Source organism: Sciurus carolinensis, chromosome 14, assembly GCF_902686445.1.
Source record: "Sciurus carolinensis chromosome 14, mSciCar1.2, whole genome shotgun sequence".
NCBI classification, from domain to species: domain Eukaryota; kingdom Metazoa; phylum Chordata; class Mammalia; order Rodentia; family Sciuridae; genus Sciurus; species Sciurus carolinensis.
In genome coordinates this window covers 27225425-27238044 of record NC_062226.1, presented here as the reverse complement: position 1 = coordinate 27238044, position 12620 = coordinate 27225425, and the positions used below count along the sequence as shown (strand labels likewise).

General features: G+C 38.0%; 1 protein-coding gene across 2 annotated transcripts in view; it reads left to right on the top strand.

Annotated features, from left to right (window-relative positions):
* The first annotated feature begins 3235 nt into the window (after positions 1–3235).
* The window catches only part of Fktn (fukutin), an 87798-nt gene continuing 78413 nt past the window's right edge, over positions 3236–12620 (top strand). For both annotated transcript variants that reach the window (XM_047525343.1, XM_047525342.1), the window contains exon 1: positions 3236–3271. The gene's annotated coding sequence lies outside the window, so the exon portion shown is untranslated. The remainder of the gene's footprint in view (positions 3272–12620) is intronic.

Sequence of the window (12620 nt, the reverse complement as noted above, 5' to 3'; positions counted from 1 at the left end):
ATCGGAACCTAAACCTTTTTAAAATTTGTATTCTAACTTAAAACAAGTTTAGGAGAAGAAAAACAACGACTAAAAGAAACTAGAGTTTCTATATCTAAGATTATTTTCACTGAGAAGAATGAAGAAACTGGATAGACTTCTATTATGGGGAAAGGAGTGTGGCAAAGATATCGTGAAATAAATACTTTCATATCAAGAAGTATGAATGCATACATTTCTGAAGAACAATTTAGCAATGTCAAGATTTTAAATGTACACTCCCTAAAAAATTCATTCCTTTTCTAAGTACTTCTCATAACACTCTAAAATGAGTCAATATTCATTATAGTATTTTGATAGTAAAATATGAGCAACCTGACCATTAGGTGAATGAATCTGATGACCCTGGAGGGAAATTTATTTTCCTTTTTGATAGATAGGCTTTATAAACCTGAGTTATCACAACAAAATAGTGGGCTATCAGAATTTTGAAGGCCCCCCATTTCTAACTTGCTGGATCAAAGCAAGCTACCATTGTTATGTAGTAATCTAGATACATTCTGCACACCACCCTCCAACCATTATGGGAGTTGGCTTACTCACTGGAGTCTTTTTCTTGGCATACCAGTCCTACTGCTCTTGGCTAGGATCCGGATAAGAGCTTGGGAAATCATGTACACTCTACTTTTCTGTCCAAGTTTTCCCTTATCCTTATTTTACATTTATATTGCATACAAGTGACATGCCTACTTACAAAAGATCATCACAACAGGCACTAATTATGGTGCTTCCATATAACATATACTATTAATGGAAAGTTATTCATATTATTAAACAAATGATTGTTCATCATATGATCCCATGAGTGTGTGCATGCACTCAGACTTGAGTTAGAGGAAATAGATCATGGCCTGATTGCCACATTGTCCCTATCTTCATGGATTAAAAAATTGGAGTCTATGTACCTCTACCCACCTGTAGACTATACTCCAGATAGTCAGCACTTCAGAATTCCTTGCCTGATCAGCCTGAAGCTGTCCTCCAGGACATGTGTAGGTCTCTTCCTAAAGTCCATCCTGTCAAAAGATTGTACTACAGGTATATAATATAGGTAAATATATCCTAGTGAGTGGCAGTTTGTAGGGAGTGTGTCTGGAGCTTGGCTGTGCAGATTGGGATGCCCACATACATGCAAGGTTAACCTAGTACTTGTGCTGTTGTTCTTCAGTACATATCTGAAAAATCTGAGAATTCCATATTTGAAAATGGATTTCTGTTCCTTGAAGAGATATCAAGATAGATGGATATAACATTTGATGGTTAGCTCTAGCTACTTAATACACAAACATCAGGCTTGGCCTCCATTTGTATTTTTGCCTGAGATCCCACAAATGTTAGAAATGTGATAAGATGTACACATACATCTTGAGTGATTTTTTAAAAGATGGATGTTTTAGCTTATAATGGAGGCTGTTATTATCCACCCTTGTACCCTCTTGCAACTATATTGGCTAACCAGATTAAAGCACACTGACTGACAAGGTGAGCTTAAGGTTCATGGCTGACTCTATAGTTATAGTATACTTGAGAAATACTGCTACCAATTGAGTTGTAGAGTTACCTCCATTAAGCTGTTTGTTCCTAGATCTGTTTGACAGTGGCAGACAGTGTTGTAATTTACATATATAAACCAATGCAAAGAATATGAAAAGTTATAAGAACATGGGGAAAACTTTAGAGATGAATTTTAAAAGTTTCTGACAAGTTAGTTGTATCCAAGAAAACTAAATAATAAAGGAGGATTGCACACCCAGCTCCCCATTTTTTTTTTCAGGACTCTGAATTCAGGTTCCTTCACTTGCAGAGGACCATAAGGTCTACTTTATTGAAAAAAAAAAAAAAAAAACCCAAAAGTTACAGATGACACATTAGCCTGTGGTTTATGTAGGAAAAACAGAAACTTCAGTTGATCTTCACTTAAAAAGAATTTAGCTCAAATCAGATTGGCCAGGGTAATGCTCTCCTTTTAACTGTGCCGCCCCCCCCCCTTTTAAGGTTGATGCAGAACAAAATTTGCTATGTGCTTAAAAAGTACTTACTTATAAAAACCGGATACATTCCCCCTTTTCTACTTTATTATAATTTCCACTTTACATGTTTACGTTCTTTAAAAAAAAAAATTCACTAAGTACTGCAGTACACATCCATGATGACTTTTTAAATGAAACCACATTCCGTTAAAATTTTAGAAAAATTAGTAATTTTTTAACTACTACCTAATGTCATGGTCCATACTAAAACTAAAAATGCTTAAGTAAGAAAGGCATTTTATTCCTAACAATTTTTAAAAAGAAAGTTTAGGGAACTAGAGCCATGTGTGGTAGCACACACCTGTAATCCCAGCTACTATTGAGGCTGAGGTTTGAGGATTATAAATTCAGGGTCAGCCTGGGTAATTTAGTGAGAACCTATCTCAAAAAATAAAAAGGACTGGTAATTTAGCTCAGTGGTAGAGTGCCCCCGGGTTCAATCACCAGTACTGAAAGAAACAACCCCCAAAAACCTCAAAGAGTGTTTTTAGGTTGTTGTTTTCTTTTGTAGAACATGCTTAAAATTACAGTAATTTGTTTAGCGCTTTGTGCTTTGTAGTTTTCAAAAATTCATACTTTGGATTACACCATTAAAATTAGTCAGGTCCGAAATTCTGTGTGCAAGTATTTCCAGCCCTAAACTGGAGGACAACCACCTGCGGGAACGCGGTGTCATGCAGGCAACTTGTGAGCAGTACTAAACGTAGCCGCTAATTCCCACTCTACGCCCCAAACCAACTAACGGTTCCCAAACCAAAATTCAGGGAGTTATTCTGACTCCCTTTCTGCTTAGCACATATACTACAAAATTACTGGGTCTTTGTCTGAAGTTTACGTTTAGCTAATAGTCTATACTTTTTCTGGTCAACTCACACGCTTTGGGGAACACCCCTCGGTTGGTGCATCTTCACGTCATCGTCCCCCTCAGGCTTTCCTAAAATCTTAGGTTGCCTCAGTGCGTTATAGTTGTTACCTATTCAAAGGATGGAGGGGCTCTGATTAAGTGGTTAGATTCTAAAGTCACCGTAAGCCTCGGGCGGTAAGGTGGCAGGGACTGTGAGCGAGCCCGGGCAGTGCGGTGAGCACGCCTACAGTTCGACCCCACCCCTCCGAGTTACCGCGGCCCCGCGCTTGACGGCCGCTTTTGCAGCGGTTGCCGTGAGTGCCGTAAAGCAGACTTGCCGCCGCTGCTGTTGAGGGAGGTAAGGTGTGGGGAACTTCATCTATGACTGGGCATGGGCGGGCGCCTTCAGACGGGTCTCGCTGTTGCCTCGCGTGCCTTCAGCCTGCGCTTCCCGCCCTTCTGGGCGCCCTTCCTCCCCTCGGCGGGGAGGAGGCCGAGGCCGAGGCCAGCCACAGGCTGAGCGCGCGTCGGTCTGGGTTCTCTTCAGTGAGTCAGTTGAGCATTTCGTAGTTCTTTCGGCCAGTTCTTCCCACGCTCCCCGGCGTGCCAGCTGGTTAAACTCATCTTGTGACAAGTTCAGTTTGGGAGGGCTGTTGAGACGCTTGTAGGAGCCGAGTTAGGGTTTGAGCCGAGTTGTGAGAGCGGACCCGGAATAGGCGAAAGGATCGCCGGAGAGGGTTTCAGGTCGTGGGAGGAGGACAGAAACTGCCAGGTTTGGGCAGCTTTGCTAGGGTAGTAGCTGGAGGAATGAGCCCATGGGGAAAAGAAGGCGGCAATGTGGCGGACACTGAGGCTGGGTCCCAACTGGGAAAGTAGTTCTGTGCGGTAGAGAGTTGCAGCAGCTTTATAGAGAGGAGGTAATTAATTAACCAAATCTCTCCGATGCCCTCCCGCCCCCATTCAGCTTTCAGGGCACTTGGAGAAGTATATGCTGAAGCATCCCTTTTGTGTGCTTATAATAGTATGGACTCGGGTGCGCTAAATAAAGTTATATTCATATGGCTTTGGTGTGTGTCTTGTTTGCATTGCTAATTGGGAAATGTAGGGGAAAATTGCGTGGTTCTGTGAAGAGGTGGCCATTAAGAGTCCAAAGGATGCATACAAAATTTCATCATCAAGTTCTCAAGGAACATGAAGCAAACCTCTTTTTCTCTGAGACTCATTTTTCTCAAATATAAAAGGGTGACCCACAGGATATCCCAGAGTCTTTCTGCCTTTGAGGATAGCAGATTTCCTATGAGTAAAAATCAGTCTGTGAACAAATATCAGTGAGTGATAAAGTGGTTCATTAAAAATTGGGAAAAGAGAAAAGCCCAGAAGAAAGGCTCTGAGTTGGACTCTGGAGGAATGATTTGGTTTGAATGATTAGGAACCACCTCTAGTTGAGCACCAAGGATAAAAATATAAACTCCAGGAATATAATTCATATTTCAGAGTGTATTCACGGAAATAGGCTTAGTGAGATAGAGGATTTGGGAAGGATGGCATTGAACTCCAAAATGGAAACTGCAGTGTTCTGAAAATGAAGAAGATGATAAGCATGAGAGAAATATCAAGAGAACACAGAAATGTGCAGCCAGAGGAATGAGAAATTGTGCTCCATTTGTGTACAGTATGTCAAAATGCATTCTACTGTCATGTATAACTATTAGAACAAATTTTATAAAAAGATCACGGAATTTGATTTTATGGATCTAGATGATGTTTTGAACTTGGGTTTCTAAAAAGTGCATCTAAGTACTATTGGCAAAAATGGGAATTCTGTCAAATTCCAGCATGCAGTAGTGTGTTGCAGTAGTAGTAGTAGAATAAGGTGGTTTGTATTACAAATCTGCCCCAATAACTAACCTCTTCACTGTCATTTAATTCTTTTAGATCCTACTCTCCTTTATAAAGTGATGTTGTTGGGCCAGATAGTCTCTCTTTTCTAAAACCTGTAAAAACTTAAGTCTTTGAGGATGGAGAACTGCCTTCTGGAGGTAGAAAAGGAAGAGAGTTGATGAAGAATAAAATCATTAACTTTGAATGTTAAATTTGAGGTGTAGAATATAGAATTGAAACAGGCAGAGAGAATAAATAGACTGGATTTAAAACAGTAAGTTTTCTTTTGGATTTGGTAGTTAAAATCTTGAGATTGGATTTTGAGAGGTTGTAGAGAGAGGAACTGTAGGCCATCCCCATACGTAGGAGGCTAGAAATTATTGAAGGAGGCAAGTGGATCTCAGATCTAAGAGTAAGGATTCCTTTTTAAAAAGAATTATACGTAGTCATAGGTTCTAGGGAGCCAACATTGTTATTGAAGTAATTTACAAATAGCATTTATGGCAAATATTCCACACCCACTTCTGGTAAATCTGGCAGAAAATAAGTAATTGAAATAGATTTATACACTCCCTTTATGGTTGTTTACCTAGAAGCTATATCATTTACATATTTATTCACTAAATATGTGTTTCAGGCACTGCTGAGTACTATGGAAATGATTAACAAGGTAGACATTATTCTTATTGTCCCTGTATGTAAAGGCCTTACTATCTAGATTAGTGCTTTTCAGAAAGCTTAATGTACATATGAATCATCTGAAGATTTTGTTTAAAATTACATTATAAATCTAATTCTGAGGTTGGGCCTGAAAATTCTTTATATCCAACAGGCACCAACATGATCATACTTTTAAGTGACAAGAATCTAGATCCTGTTTCTCAAATGTGTCACATTATTAAGACACTTAATATTATCCATCATCCATTTTAAAATTTAAAAAATTTATTCATTATGAAAAGTATATATGCTCATTATAAAATTACAGGGATAATTTAGAAAAGCTCAATGAACAATGTAAAAATTCTCCCCAGAGGTAACCATTGTTAATATTGGCAAACATCCATTCATATTTTATGTGTCCATATATTCACATTTAAATGTTCTACTGAGTACTTGACATACCCGGAACCCTGAGTTTGAGTCTGTTAACTTTGCAGTTTTGCTAAGATATATATCCACGTGTCTTAAACCGAGCAAATCAGTACTCGCATCTTGAGGAAAAGACTTTAATTACTTAAAAATAACTTGATTTCACACCATCCTATTACTCCAAATATGGGAAAGTATTAGCATAATTAAGACTCATAAGGTATGGATTCTAGTAAGTGACTGTTTGTTAATTGAGCTGTGGCATAAGAGAGTTTTTAAAGTTTTTTAAAACTTGGTTTTTCTTACTACAAAACTAATTATGTTTACATACTATCAGTAAAGAAAAAGAAAAGCATCTGTACTCCTGCCCCAAAGACAGCCCCACTATCTTTACTTCCTTTCTTATCCAACCTTTTTTTTTATCTAGGTCTTTGATTTCAGCCATGTTTCCCACACCCCCTTACACTAACCATTCAGAAAGGAGACACTATCTGGAGCATAAAGTAGAGAGACTACTTTTTAAAAACACTTTTATTTTCAAATGTCAGCATATTGAGGTAGAGTTTATATTGCAACAGATTAAAATGTGAATAAAGTAAGTAGGTAGAGACTTCTTAATCCCTTGTAATATCATCTTTGCTTCTAGGCTACTGACACTCTTATGAGAAGTGAAATGAAACAATGAAAGGAAAGGAAAATAACATGAAGACCAGCAATATTTAGAGAAGATTGGAGAGTAGCTAAGCCCTTTTTAACTTTGGAGAACAGCAGGAAATTGTTGACTTCTCTTACCTCTGAGTACATTTTTAGAATCTTTTTCTCTTTATACTTCCTATTCTGTTACCTCAGCCTTCTAACCTTACCTTTGCCTAATTGCATTACTCTCTTCCCTCCGTGGTTCCGCTTCTTGTTTTATTTTGCTGTCAATCTGACTGACTCATAATATCCATTCTTCCTTTTCACTCCCCAATATCCCTGATTAAGTTGGGACCTAGCAGCACTGAGAGGTCCAGGCTAACACATGATGTTATAAACCTAAATTAAATGTCAAGGCAAGTCAGTTCTTGTCCAAGAGGCCCTGATATCAAGAGAGGTGATCCAGATGCAGGAGTGGAGAAGAGTGAAATAAAAATTAAAAAAAAAAAAAAAAAGTTTTGATAATCCTTCAAACAGACTCCTGCTCAGGCAGTTCTCAAAATGTGAGGGCCAGGAGGGGTCTCATGTCAAGTGCCAAAGTCTTTCATTCTGGTGCCTTCAAAGAATGATAATATAAAAAGACAAGTGAGATACTAAAAGAATATGCAGTGCTGATCTTGGCTATATAAAGAGTCTAAAAACAATTTTGAACTTCTCATCCTATACATTTTCCATCACATTTGCATATGACTTATCTACTACCAGTTTTTTACCAACATTTTTCATGTCTTGGCATATAATAAAAGATGAAAAGAGAGATTAAAGAAGATGTTTGTTCTTGGATGGAGGGGGCTAGGCTTGGGCACTAGCTATCTCAGGCCTAAAGATTAAGAGGATTGATAGCTCTGATACCCCTAATCCATCCATGCTTCAGCTGGGAAGATTGACCCAATTCTTTCTTTATTGCTATATATCTGTCTTTATGTACTAGTTATGTTCTGTTTCCACATCATGTGAAAATAATTGCTGTAATATACCATATTATTATATTAACCTCATATTTGCATTAGAACTTCAAGGTGCTTGGACTGCTTAAACCTCTTAACTAAGCATCCCATCAGCTTTGTTTTTTTCTACAAACATTTACTATCATTTTTCCTTCACCTTCTCTCATCTAATGTACTATCTCTGTAATACTTTTTTTCCATTAGACATGATATGTATCTTTTTTAGGAAACTTTAAGTGTATTTTCTTACATCATAGCACTCTCTGCTTCCTGGCTGCCATGAGCAGAGCAGCCTCCTCTGCCATGTTCTTCCACTACGTTGTTCTGCCTTACCTTAGCCCCAAAGCCACACAGTGGGCTGACCATGAACTGAGTGAGAGCTGTGCAACTGCCAGCCCAAAATAAACATTTCCTTCTTTGAGTTGTTCTTGTCTGGTATTTTGGACACAGTGATGAAAGGCTAACACAGTAATTGATACCAAGAAGTTGGGTCCTTACTGTGACATATCTCACCATGTGATTCTGAAACCCTTAGAACAATTTGCCAGAGGATTTTGAAAAGTTTGGAAATACAGGCTGGAGAAGCCTTACAGTGTTGTAAGCAGAATGTAATGGGTGATTCTGGTGGGAGCTCAGAAGACCATAATGCCTGTAGGAATGTGGATAGGAATGTGAGATTTCAGATGAGAACAGGGACTTTGATGGGAATTAGTCTAGAGGTCGCACATATTATATTCTGATGAAGAACTTGTCTACATATTGTCCATATCCTGAGACTTTTTGTGAGACTGAATTTTAGGTAATGGACTAAGTAATCTGGTGTAGGAAATTTCAGTGCAGTACAGCATTCGGGCAGTGGCATTGGTATTGCTGGTGACTTTTAGCCAGGTTTCCCATGGTAATTAGGAGCAGAAGGGAAAGATTTGAAAAATTTGCAGTTTGACCAGAGAAGTAGTCCCTTGAAAGGTGGGACCAAGAAAGTCAATTGCTAAAGAGATTACGACCACTGAAGAGAAGTTGTAGGTTTTGTGCATAGACAATAGGGAAGATGCCTTGTGGGCATGCCAGGAATCAGCAAGACCAAACCTATGGCAAGCTCGAGGGTGTAAAGGTGGAAACTCATTTAAGAAGCAACCATGGGGGCACCCTGCTTGCCCAGTCAATGAAGCCCAGAAAGTTGTTTCCCCAGGGTTTGTTTCATCATGCTCAGCTGTCCAGGTATTCCGACTGATGCAGCCATGGTCCAAGGGAGCCCAGGTACTACTCACACTGGCACAAGACTTTGGCATTGTCCACATGGTGTTGGTCTCTAGGAATGCAAGATTTAGGAGTTAATCAGTGGTCCTGGAGACTTCCACCAAGATTTCATAAGATCTGGGAGGCCAGGGTCAGAATCCTTGTAAGCAGCCCCTGAGAGGGCAATGTGGGATCAAGAGATGTCAATAATGTAGAATGTCTCCTGAGGAAAGCTGCTGACAACAGAAAGAGCTGACCTAAGGGGCCACATGTGCAGCAACCCTCAAGGCCACAGGGGCAGCGTTGCCCCAAGCCCTTTGGAGATTTATCTTCCTACCATGTGCCCCAGATGCTGTATGTGGAGTTGGCAGGACATTTGCCCAGCTGTGTTTTGGTCTTTCTTTGGTCTCATTCCTTTTTTCTATGCCCCTATTCCTCCCTTTTGGAATAGGAATGTTTACTCTCTATCTTTGTGTGTTGTATATATATAATTTGCTTTTTGATTTCTATAGGGACTCACAGCTGAGGGTTTGCTTTGAGTTTCAGAAGAGATGTTGGACTTAACTTTTGAACAATGCTGAAATTGTTGGAGATGGACAAAATGTATTTTGCATTATGAGTTGGACGTGAGCTTTGGGGGGCCAGGGATAGAATGTTATAGTTTGGATCTAAAATGTCACCCAAAAGCTCATATTTTGAAAGTACAGTCCCCATGCTTCTCAGAGGTTAAGAGAGAGAACTTTTAGGCAATGATGAAAGCTGAGGCCTAATTAGTAGATTAATTCACTTAATGGATTAATAATTTGAATGGACTATTGGGTGGTAACTATAGGCAGGTGAAGCATGACTAGAGGAAATAAGGCACTGGGGGTGTACCATTGGAGAGTATGTCTTGTCTATTTCTCCTTCCCCCACCTTTCCCCATTTTCCCTTCCTCAACCTTTCCCCACTGCCTGCTTTCCTTTACCAGTCCCTTCCACTATGATTTTCTGCCTTACTTCAGACCCAGAGCCAAGAAGCTGGCTGACCATTGACTGAGACCTCTTAAACTGTGAGCCCAAAATAAACTTTTCCTTCTCTAAAAAGAAAATACATTATCTGTCCTTCTTAGTGTTTTTACTTGTGATGGAATTTATATACCAATAATATTTTTATCTAGGTTCTATGCCATATATTTTCATGTTACTTTTTAATGCTTATTGTTTAATAATTGGAACCAGATATGGGCTTTAAAGTCTTTAAAAAATCGTTTTTTATATTTCATATTATGTTTTATCATAAAGTTCCTGCAAGACAGAGACCTTTTATATGAAGAGTTTTAATGTTCTTGAGCATCGTATAGTATACTTAACATACTTACTATTACTTGATATTAATTCAGCCAGTTTTAGGCTAGTTGGGGAAATGATTAATGTACACTAATTGCTGTGATTCAAAATATAAATTAGTAAAAGCCTTAAAGTTAGTTGCCTTTCCTTATTCTTTCATAGTGACCTTTACTCCAACATAGCAATTGCACTGTATTACTATTTCCTCTAGTTTATCTGTGATTGAGTCTATTCAAACTAGAGTAGTGGTTCTTAGTAGCTGTAGTGATGATAAGGAATGGGTCTTGCACATTTTGGAAAACCTTCCCTTCCTCTTTAGGTGGATCACATCCTCTACCACCAGCTCTACTGTCATTCTTCTTTTGAAAGCTCCCATATTCATTTCTAAACTCATAGAAATTTGGAAATTGTATCCTATTTATCATTTCATCTCCAGTACCTAGCATTTTTTGGCATCATAACTGAGCTGAGAAGAATCTAAACAATAATGACACAATCTGAATGCCACTTAGATTTCACTAGGAATCAGCATATAATACTTTGATGTGTAATTTAATACAGGCACAAGAAACAGAACTGAAATCTTGACGCATATTCTCCTTGTGATTCTGTGACCTGTCCTTATCAGAGTATTTAATGATTTTTATTTTAGCAGGTTTTACCTGACAACAGGAACTAGCACCATCATCAGTGTTGATACATGTTGATAGTTTTCACAGTTTTAGGAAAGAAATATGATTTATCCACTTATCTTTGCTTACATACATCATCTGTAAATCAGGTAGATAATTCACATCACTTCTGATAGATATTCATTTCTGTTAGGTAGTTTGGTGGTCTTATATAATTTCTTAGAGTGCTTACATAGGCTTCAGCTTTGTAAGCTCATTTAATTGTTTTAAAACTCCAAACCAAGACTTCTGCTTTTAAAATAGCAAAGACATTTGTGCCCTCTTCTTTCTGAAATTACCCTGAAATAATAGAAAATGAGAGAGATGTAATTACATTTTCCCTGAGACAAGAAGACCTATAAGCCCAAATCTAAATATTTGAGAAATGGTTGCCAAATGTAGGCAGGAAGATATTAAAAGGGATCCTTGTAGAAAGCAGTCCCAGATAGAGCTGGCAGAGCAGAGTGAAAGATGTGTTTACAGTGGGATCTGGTACATAGGAAGGCTGTGGGAACTTCCTCGGACTGCTTGGCAAAATGAACCAGCAAGAAAGAGCAAATGAGATGGAACACAAATAAGCTGTCTTTGCAGGTGACACTCTCTTGCTAAAGCAAAAGAGGGAGAGATTGTCAAGTGGACTTTTGCTACCTGTTTCTGACACTTATACATAGTAATGTGTAAACACCTTTCTCTCACTTATTCTCACACATGTTCTCTTGTCTTTTTCACATTTACTTGTACAAAGCATTCTGTCAGAAAGAGCTTTTCTGTATACTAGAAACATTTCTAGTCTAGTGCACAGCCTTGTTTCTTCCTTCCACAGTACTCCTGCAAATAACTGATCCAGTGGGAACTCAAGTCATTCAGTAGTTATGGAATAGAGTAGTACTATTATAAAAGGAAATGAACACAGTACACAAAAATCCTACAAGAATAAAAGAGAAAAGAGGGGAAAAACAAGTGATAGTGAACCCACAAGAAAAGTGTACTGGCCTTAATAAATTACTGAAACAAGTATGTCTTTTAAATAAACAGCAAAGTTAATTGGCTCAAGAACTGGAAAGAAATAGTAAGACAATAGCATATGATGAATCATGTTTGGCAGAGGAAAGAAAGACAAAATGAAACATTGGAGGGAAAAAGGAATATTAATGTGGAAAACTAAGAAAAAGATGATGACAGACTTCTAAAAGTTGAGCATAATGTAATGAAAAGGAAATAAATGCTTAATTGGAGTTCTTAAAATAGAGAACTGAAAAGGGTTTGAACATATAACTTAAGAAAAATTTCCGCCAAGAAATCTTTATTTAGCACACTGAAAATACACATAAAGACTAAGGAAAAACTAGTATACAGTCACCAATATCATTGCATAATCTAGCTTAACAAAATTGAATTTCATAGGTAAGGAATGCATCCTTTGCTCGTCTCATTAACAAATTAACTATAAGTGGGGTTGGGGAATCAGATATTTTCAAGGGAATATTTAGCATTACAAGATAATGTAATAGCCTAGAAGTTATCAGGGGAGATAAGCTGTGACCTCAAACCCAGTCAACCTATTGACAGTTATTGTTTGAACAATGCAAAAACTCCAGTAGTACCCTTAATAAGTTTTTTTTTTTTTTTATAAATTGCCAGAAGATGATATCAGTCTTCCATAAAAGAACAGAGATAATACAGCAATAAGACTGACAGGGAACATTGTAGGAATAAAAACAAAATGACTGAGATTTGTAGTTATGGAATAGAGTAGTACTTTGCAAAGTAGAAATAACTAATAAAAGAACTGAAAGAGGAAAGAAGGCAGAATGTAATATAAACTTGCCAATGTTTTATTTTTTATGTAGAAAACA